The 8,633-nt window shown below is 41.2% G+C and overlaps 1 long non-coding RNA gene across 1 annotated transcript; it reads left to right on the top strand.

Moving 5' to 3' along the window:
* Positions 1-7,274: 7,274 nt before the first annotated feature.
* On the top strand, positions 7,275-7,914 carry LOC106578595 (uncharacterized). Its single transcript, XR_001322484.2, has 2 exons — positions 7,275-7,333; positions 7,602-7,914. It is a non-coding gene; the product is annotated as an uncharacterized lncRNA (long non-coding RNA).
* The last annotated feature ends 719 nt before the right edge of the window (positions 7,915-8,633 follow it).

Below are 8,633 nucleotides of genomic sequence, written 5' to 3'. Positions count from 1 at the left end.
TATTTGGGAGGAGTGGACTGGTCAGGAGGTGGTCTTAGGCCCGAGCCTAAGCCACCTCCAATGTAGGAGGTTTGGGGAGGGGGGGTGTATGCACGAGTGCCGTCGGTAACGGCAGCCACCCTCCCTTTAGTTTAGGGGATTTATTTTTGGGGTGATTTTTCCGGGGTGGCTACCCTTTGGGGGGGGGGTACTGTCACGTCCTGGCCAGTAAAAGGGGTTATTTGTTATTGTAGTTTGGTCAGGACGTGGCAGGGGGTATTTGTTTTATGTGGTTCGGGCTGGTTGTGTTAGTAGTTGGGTGTTTGATTTATTATTCCGGGTTTTGGGCACTGTTCTATGTTAATGTATTCTGTTTTGTGCTTGTCACCTGCCAGAACTGTTAGTGTCGTTTCAGTTAATTGTATACGTGTTTATTTTGGTTATCTGACCAGATAACAACCAAAATATGTTTTTCTCACGACGTCTTGATCGAATAATTAAAAAGATGTTGTTACCAAGTTGGAACAAAGACCAGTTGATTGTAATCTGGTTATACAACGTCTTCTCAACCAGAAAACCAGTTTACCTTGCTGTATACGATGATGCTGAATATTGCTGAATTTAACACAAATATGATATCGTAAGAGCTGTCCAAAAAATGTCAATTTCACTCCCAGATCTTTTTCTGAACAGTATGTGAGCACACGACAGATTCAAAACAATCAAAACCAATGTATGCCACTTCCAAATCCCAAAAATCACTAATATCCATGTGAAATCTTTTCACTTCTTTCACCAAATTAATTCCCATGGATCATGTTATGCTTGTAATGCGCAATGATTTTCTACAATTCCTGCAGCGTGACTGTGGACAGGGCAAAACTCTGTGGTCAACTCAGATTAAGTCTAATTGAGCACAGAATGCTGTCCAAATGGTATGTCTCCTTTTGTCTCTACACATAAACCCTAGAAGGCCTCCCCAAACTCTACTCCTCATATCTGGCAAACTCACAGCTTCACACTCAATCATTCTCTGACACACACACACACACACACACACACACACACACACACACACACACACACACAACCAGTATTGAGCTGCCCCGTAAACACACACAGAAACACACAAACAGACATTTACTTTTTTCAGATCCTGGCTCAAGTCACTGGCCCATTTAAAAGATTGACTGTGCATGGGGGGTGAGGCGGTTTGTGGAGGTGAGATGAGGACAGGGTAGGAGAATGACCCAGATTCACATGCCTGTAAAAAAGGTGTGTTGATTACGTTTCCTGAGACCTGTTTTGCTAAGTTGGCTCTGAGTGAAACACTCATGCTTCGTTTCGCCTCAGCATTAGATGATCCTGCCAGCGTACAAGATATGTTGTAAATCACACTAAGAGTCCGGTGCACAGATCCTCAATCGGAAATAACTAATTGTTGGAAATTGTACCAGATGTAAGATCAGATTTTGAATCAGATCTAGTGGCAATACATTTCTGTTGTATCTTTTGAAGTGCCATTAACAATGATTGAATAACGACTGAGGTTTTCAGAAATCTCCAGGATCAGTAGGAGAGCAACCAGAGGGCCTGGGAGGAGATCAGTAGTTGGCAGTCAAGTCGAGACCCACATCTGTTGCACAGCACAAAGTTTGATGGAAAATACCCGCAGCTATAGCGCTAAGGCTAAATGCTATACCAGGAGCGCCTAACGTTTAAGGCCATGGATCAATTCCCAAACCTAACTTTTATCGCACAGCCAGAGTGACGAACTGTAGTGTTGCCTAAAATGCTTCCCCAGCCTCTCTCTTTGAAATGGAGTGTGTGCTTGTGGTGAAGGATTAAAGGATACGACTGTCTCAACAGATTGTTCGAGTTTAACTAAAAAGTTACTATGTGACAAGAATCTAACGTCATGAATCCATTTGGAATTTCACAACCTTACTGGTATATCGCCAAGACTGCTCTATTGTCGCTTCCATTTGGAGTCTGGAAAAACCTTTGAATATCAGAATGGAACACTAGAACAACCACTGATATCGAACTGGTTGTCCAGTGAAAAATGTGCCTCAGTTGCAGGATATATGGTGACTCACTGTGTAGTGTGTGGAATTGTGGCTTTTCATCTGTGTGTTTCTCTACCCAGACCCAGAGGAAAGGGTTAGGGTCAGAAGTAGAAGGTGACATCATTCTTTGATATCAATCAATGGACTGGCATGCCAATGCCCTTCTGATAAATCCATGGGGGACACCAACAAGAGAGCAAACTGGCACAGTGGAAGGAGGCACAATCAAGCTACCCAGGGCCCAGGAAACAAATAGCATGTGGCCAGAAAACCATGAAGCCAGATAACTCAATTTGATAATTAGAGCATGAACATGCCCAAGCCCTCAGACTCCATTGGAGGTAAACTGTGTGCCTTGACCCTCTAAGGTCGAGACAGTGCTCATTTTCCCAATTTCTCTGTCCGGTATATATGAAAGCCCTCAATGCCTTCCCCAAGTTACGTCCTATGAACAGTACCATGGCTGACAAAAGGAAGAGGGGAGACTTGGCTCTGGCGGGGAGGCTGACCACACTTCTGTCACTGTTTGCTCGGGCCCCCGTTTCACTTTTCTTGTCCGCATGGAAGAGCCTGTGACAGGGGAGCCTCTGTTCTCACTCTGAAAATAGACCCAGAACTTCCACTTCTTTTCTTGTCCTGTCCCGTCATTCCGGGGGCCTCTAATTGTTTCCCTCTCAATGGCAGTCCGCCTCAGTGCCCGTGCCACGGCATGGCTCTCCACCAAACTGAGCAGAGAGAGATGCTTATGATCAAATAATACGCAATTACAATGCAACATCTTTGCAGGATGCAAAACAATTGTTTTATGTAATATTTTACTTCATATCATTTCTGTTCTTTTTCATTGACAGTTGTGATTTCAATTGTGATCAAAGTGATTAACCTGTTATGGCTAGGGGGCAGTATTCTCACGGCTGGATAAAAAACGTACCCGATTTAATCTGGTTACTACTCCTGCCCAGTAACTAGAATATGCATATAATTATTGGCTTTGGATAGAAAACACTCCAAAGGTTCTAAAACTGTTTGAATGGTGTCTGTGAGTATAACAGAACTCAAATGGCAGGTCAAAACCTGAGAGATTCCTTTACAGGAAGTGGCCTGTCTGACCATTTCTTGAACTTCTTTGCCATCTCTATCTATTACAAAGGATCTCTGCTCTAACGTGACACTTCCCACGTCTTCCATAGGCTCTCAGAGCCCGGGAAAAACCTGAATGTCGTCATTCCAGCCCCAGGCTGAAACACATTATCGCCTTTCTCAAGTGGCCGATCAAGGGACTGTGGGCTTAGGCGCATGCACTGGCCGCCCCCCGTCTTTGTGATTTTTCCTCTGTTTGCCGAAAAGGAGATTCCCGGTTGGAATATTATCGCTTTTTTACGAGATAAATTGCATAAAAATTGATTTTAAACAGCGGTTGACATGCTTCGAAGTACGGTAATGGAATATTTAGAATTTTTTTGTCACGAATTGCGCCATGCGCACGACCCTGATTTACCATTTCGGATAGTTTCTGGACCGCACGAACAAAACGCCGCTATTCGGATATAACGATGGATTATTTGGGACCAAACCAACATTTGTTATTGAAGTAGCAGTCCTGGGAGTGCGTTCTGACGAAGACAACAAAGGTAATAACATTTTTGTAATAGTAAATCTGATTTTGATGAAGGCTAAACTTGCCGGGTGTCTAAATAGCTAGCCCGTGATGGCTGGACTTTGTACTTAGAATATTGCAAAATGTGCTTTCACCGAAAAGCTATTTTAAAATCGGACATATCGAGTGCATAGAGGAGTTCTGTATCTATAATTCTTCAAATAATTGTTATGCTTTTTGTGAACGTTTATCGTGAGTAATTTAGTAAATTGTTAGTAAATTCCCCGGAAGTTTGCGGGGGGTATGCTAGTTCTGAACGTCACATGCTAATGTAAAAAGCTGTTTTTTGATATGAATATGAACTTGATTGAACAAAACATGCATGTATTGTATAACATAATGTCCTAGGTGTGTCATCTGATGAAGATCATCAAAGGTTAGTGCTGCATTTAGCTGTCTTCTGGTTTTTGTGACATTATATGCTAGCTTGAAAAATGGGTGTCTGATTATTTCTGGCTGGGTACTCTGCTGACATAATCTAATGTTTTGCTTTCGCTGTAAAGCCTTTTTGAAATCGGACAGTGTGGTTAGATAACCTGTTAGGGCTAGGGGGCAGTATTGACACGGCTGGATAAAAAACATACCCGATTTAATCTGGTTACCACTCCTACCCAGTAACTAGAATATGCATATACTTATTACATATGGATAGAAAACACCCTAAAGTTTCTAAAACTGTTTGAATGGTGTCTGTGAGTATAACAGAACTCATTTGGCAGGCAAAAACCTGACAAGGTTTCGGGCAGGAAGTGGCCTGTCTGACAAGGTGTCGTTCTTCTTGTCTCTGTTTATTGAAGAGTGAGGATCTTAGCTGTCCCGTGACACTTCCTACGGCTGCCATAGGGTCTCAGAAGGCAGTAAAAAGCTGAATCGTGGCTTTGCAGGCTCTGGCTAAAAAAAAGTAGCGCGTTTGGGTAGTGGCTGGTTACAGTACTGTGAGACTCAGGCTCGTGCCCGCGTCGACCGAAAGCTTTGTTTACTTTCCTCTGTTTAGCTAAAAGGAGATTCCCGGTCGGAATATTATCGCTTTTTTACGAGAAAAATGGCATAAAAATGGATTTTAAACAGCGGTTGACATGCTTCGAAGTACGGTAATGGAATATTGAGATTTTTTTTGTCACGAATTGCGCCATGCGCACGACCCTGATTTACCATTTCAGATAGTGTCTGGGACGCACGAACAAAACGCCACTATTCGGATATAACGATGGATTATTTTGGACCAAACCAACATTTGTTATTGAAGTAGCAGTCCTGGGAGTGCATTCTGATGAAGTCAACAAAAGGTAATCAAACTTTTATAATAGTAAACCTGATATTGGTGAGTGCTAAACTTGCCGGGTGTCTAAATAGCTAGCCCGTGATGCCTGGGCTATGTACTTAGAATATTGCAAAATGTGCTTTCACCAAAAAGCTATTTTAAAATCGGACATATCGAGTGCATAGAGGAGTTCTGTATCTATAATTCTTAAAATAATTGTTATGCTTTTTGTGAACGTTTATCGTGAGTAATTTAGTAAATTCTTAGTGAATTCGCCGGAAGTTTGCTAGTTCTGAACGTCACATGCTAATGTAAAAAGCTGGTTTTTGATATAAATAGGAACTTGATTGAACAAAACATGCCTGTATTGTATAACATAATGTCCTAGGGTTGTCATCTGATGAAGATCATCAAAGGTTAGTGCTGCATTTAGCTGTCTTCTGGGTTTTTGTGACATTATATGCTAGCTTGAAAAATGGGTGTCTGATTATTCCTGGCTTGGTACTCTGCTGACATAATCTAATGTTTTGCTTTCGTTGTAAAGCCTTTTTGAAATTGGACAGTGTGGTTAGATAAAGGAGAGTCTTATCTTTAAAATGCTGTGAAATAATCATATGTTTGAAAAATTGAAGTTTTTGTATTTTTGAGGAATTTGTAATTCGCGCCACGCCTATCATTGGATATTGGAGCAGGTGTTCCGCTAGCGGAACGTCTAGATGTAAGAGGTTAAACCCCTACAACTCATCCAGAACGCCACACCCCGTCTGGTGTTCAACCTTCCCAAGTTCTCTCACTTCACCCCGCTCCTCCGCACACTCCACTGGCTTCCAGTTGAAGCTCGCAACTGCTACAAGACCATGGTGCTTGCCGACGGAGCTGTGAGGGGAACGGCACCTCCGTACCTTTCGGGCTCTGATCAGTCCCTACACCCAAACAAGGGCACTGCGTTCATCCACCTCTGGCCTGCTGGCACCCCTAACTCTGCGGAAGCACAGTTCCCGCTCAGCCCAGTCAAAACTGTTCGCTGCTCTGGCACCCCAATGGTGGAACAAGCTCCCTCACGATGCCAGGACAGCGGAGTCAATCACCACCTTCCGGAGACACCTGAAACCCCACCTCCTTAAGGAATTCCTGGGATAGGATGAAGTAATCCTTCTAACCCCCCCCCACACAAAAAAAGGATATAGATATACTATTGTAAAGTGGTTGTTCCACTGGATATCATAAGGTGAATGCACCAATTTGTAAGTCGCACTATAATAAGAGCATCTGCTAAATGACTTAAATGTAAATGTATAGTGTTGGTCGAATGTGGTAGAAGTAATTCCCTCCATTCACCTCATCAAATAGCACCAGGCACTGCATTGGCATTCAGTCAAAATATGCAGCTGTGTCCACTTGAACTCAGACGTACAGCAGAGGAAGATTGTGCATTGTCTGGTCAAAAAATGTTGTCTGTGTTGTGCCACTGAGTAAAAGGACATCAACTTGACGGGACCTGTGAGTAGGCGAGTTGGCCTCAGTCCCATGGGAGGCGGCAGGCACACATGACGGGCTTCTAAGTACTCTGAGCTTGTGTAAGGTTCATCCCCCAGACCTCAAACATTAAGGACAGAGAGAGAGTGTGTGGTGAAGTCTGAAGATGAGGACAAGGAGAAATGGGGAACTATTTGGAATGTACCGAGAAACCCAGACACATTCTAACATCACTTTATCAGGATCTGTAACTAAGTTATGATTACTTCACTGGCGTCGTACAATAATGTATTGAACAGTATGTACTCATCTGAACAGAACTGTGCTTTTTCTTCTATTATACATTGTTAACATTTCATCGAGACAATGTACTGAGGTGCACTGCTGCATTATCTTTCTTATTGTTAAAATATAGCCCAGTGGATTGGAGGCCAACATTTTTTTTTAAATACATAAAATGAAACCGTCAAGAGGCAAAATAAACACTGCCTTATTGTTAATGTTTTTTTTTTTAAATATATATGAATCCTACAGACGAAGAACCGTATATGTGACATTTTTCAAAAAAACGAGATATACATGAAAAATCATTATTGGACACCCTTTTTCTATAGTGAACCGGTTTCACAAGCTTTCCACGTGCTAATTAACAATATGTTTAAATTTAAAGATAGGCTCTCGTGGAATAACCGTTTATGTGCACCACTCAGAATGGACGGACAAGCGCACAACTTTTCTGTTGCTGATGAAAATCACCGAAATGTGGGAAAGAAACGTAAAACAAAACTAAAAGAATGGAAAGACAGGCAAAGGAAGATCTTACGGGATGCGGGAAAACCCTATACAAATCGTAAGGGTCAAGAAAAAACTGGGAAAAGCTGTCCAAAAGAGGTATGTGGAAGAACCGTATATCAAACAATCAAGCTAGCTAGCTATAGAGTACAGTAACTAACATGTATGTTCTGGGTTGTCTAATTTGTAACTATAGAGAAAATATTAGCTAAAGTTCGTTGGCTACTAACTTATACATTATCGTTACAAATGTTATTGCTAGATTATAGAAGAAACATAGCTAGCTACTTTTTGTCCATCCACCGGATGATTCGACATGGCTACAGTAGCTAGCTAGTTATATGTAACGTTACACTGTATCCTGCAGGGAAGAGCGTGTTCCACGACGTGCAGAAAGGATTGTGGAAAGTTGACTGATGAGCGCAAGCTGCATCTGTTCAACAGTTTCTACACTGTCCCATACGAGAAACAACAAGCACAACCAGCAAAACCATTCAAGGTGATGAGGATGCAATGTGAAGTCTTCAGTCACCTCCCAGATTCTGTTCTCAAGCGACCAGCTGGACTACAGATCACTTCAGTGAGGTGGTTAAAAGTCACATGTATTGCACAGAGAATAGTTTACTAACATCCCATCAACATGCAACATGTTGTTCTAACAATAAAATATCCTAATGATTCCCTTTTTTTATTCATTACAATATACATCTCTGTCACCACATTTAGCATCAACTCTAAGCAGTTAATACTTATTTACTGCTGTCACCTCAGTACAGGACATTTCTTGCCTTTAGCATGGGTTTAACGCAATTCAAAACTTAATTGCAGATCATAGTGTTAAACGCAAAGAGAATGGTTTTCTGAACGTTTTGTAATATTGACCTTAGGGACCTGCATAATGGACATGCATATTGGCACATCACATTGATCCATATTTGATATGTACAAGTTGTACTTCTTTTGATTGAATTAATTTAATTGTATTCTATTTTTGTAGTTATTCTATGTTATGTTCACATTGAGGGCTTCATTTTAAATGAGACTAAGATTTCATGACTCAACTTTTAAGAAAAGTCATCGGTGCTAAAGTTGATAGACCACCTTTAAATGAACCTCCATTAAATGAATTAACTACATATTGCATTTAAGTTATTTACATGAAGGGCATCTGTACTTGAAAGTACTTAAAACATCATATCAGGTATTAAAAAAGGACATCTTACAAGTGTCATGCAACATGTCACATATATTGTTCTTCCACAAACTGAAATCATCACTGGAGATATACTGTTCTTCCACATTCTAAAAATTAAAACGGCAAAAAAAAGTATTTTTTGAAATAACAAAAAAAATATCAATTGTTGTTGGAAGATATGAGTATGGTGAATTATTTGTCAAC

The sequence above is a fragment of the Salmo salar genome, chromosome ssa19 (assembly GCF_905237065.1).
Source record: "Salmo salar chromosome ssa19, Ssal_v3.1, whole genome shotgun sequence".
Lineage (NCBI taxonomy): Eukaryota > Metazoa > Chordata > Actinopteri > Salmoniformes > Salmonidae > Salmo > Salmo salar.
The sequence above is the reverse complement of the archived record's forward strand: the minus strand, read 5'-3'. Positions and strand labels throughout refer to the sequence as shown.